Source organism: Hemitrygon akajei, chromosome 9 (assembly GCF_048418815.1).
Source record: "Hemitrygon akajei chromosome 9, sHemAka1.3, whole genome shotgun sequence".
NCBI classification, from domain to species: Eukaryota; Metazoa; Chordata; class Chondrichthyes; order Myliobatiformes; family Dasyatidae; genus Hemitrygon; species Hemitrygon akajei.
Genome location: NC_133132.1, coordinates 23,440,153 through 23,441,476, shown reverse-complemented (window position 1 = coordinate 23,441,476; position 1,324 = coordinate 23,440,153).

Sequence of the window (1,324 nt, the reverse complement as noted above, 5' to 3'; positions counted from 1 at the left end):
GCTCGTGAGGGGCAGTCCATTTCTCGCTGCATCTTCTGTTCTGTGCTGGCGTTGAGGGCGCAATCATCAGTGAATAAGAGGTCTCTGACGACGGTCTCCTTTACCTTTGTAACAGCCTGTAGACCCTGGTACCCGGGAGGCAACATACCATCTGGGAATCTCGTTCTCGCTCACAGAACCTCTTGCCCATTCCATTAACTAACAAATCCCCTATCACCACAGTGTGTCTCTTCTCCCCTTCCCCCCTTTCCTTCTGAGTCACAGGGGCAGACTCAGTGCCAGAGACGTGACCACTATGACTCTCCCCTGTTAGGCCATTCCATGACAGTATCCCAAATGATACTTGTTGTTGAGGGGGATGGCCATGGGGGTACTCTGCACTGGCGCCTTATCTCCTTTCCCCTTCCTGACTGTCACCCAGTTTCCTGTGTCTTGTACCTTGGGTGTAACTACCTAACTATATGCCCAAACTATCATCCCTTCAGCCTCCTGAATGATCCAGTTCCAGCTCCAACTCTGTAACGTGGTTTGCTAGAAGCTGCAGCTGGATGCACTTCTCGCAGCTGTAGTCATCCTTTAATTTGTGTTTCCAATCAATCCCAAATGCCGATGATTACTGTCAAAGCTCTTTTTTGCCGCTGCAACCTGCTGCTGTCTTTTTATCCTTGGAAAGTTGACCTGATTGAAGTCCCCTCCAAACTTAGGATATCCGATTGGCCTCTGGTTAAAGGTGCGCACTATTTTCCAAATGGGGAGAAAATTCAAAACTCCAAGTTGCAAAGGGACTTGGGAGTCCTAATGCAGGATTCCCTAGAGTTTAATTTGCTGGTATGGAAGGGAAAAGCATTTATTTTAAGAGGGTTAGAATATAGAAGCAAGGATGTAATTTTGAGGCTTTATAAGGCTTTGGTTGGACCACATGGAGTATTGTACACACTTTTGGGCCCCTTGTCTAGGAAAAAAATGTACTGGTATTGGAGAGAGTCCAGTGGAGGTTCACACAAATAATTCTGAGAATGAAAGGGTTAACATGATAGCTCTGTACTCACTGAAATTTAGAATGAAGGGGATCTCATTGAAACTTATCAACGTACATAGAGTGAATGTGGAGATGATATTTCCAAAAGTGGGGGAGTCTAGGGCGAGGTGGTACAGCCTCAGAATAGAGGGATGTCCATTTAGAACAGAGGTGAGGAGGAATTTCTTTAGCCAGAGGGTAGTGGAATTCATTGACACAGATGGCAGTGGAGGTCAGGTCATTGGGCAGAAGTTGACAGGTTCTTGATTGGTCAGGGTGTCAAAGGTTTCAGGGAGAAGGCAGGAG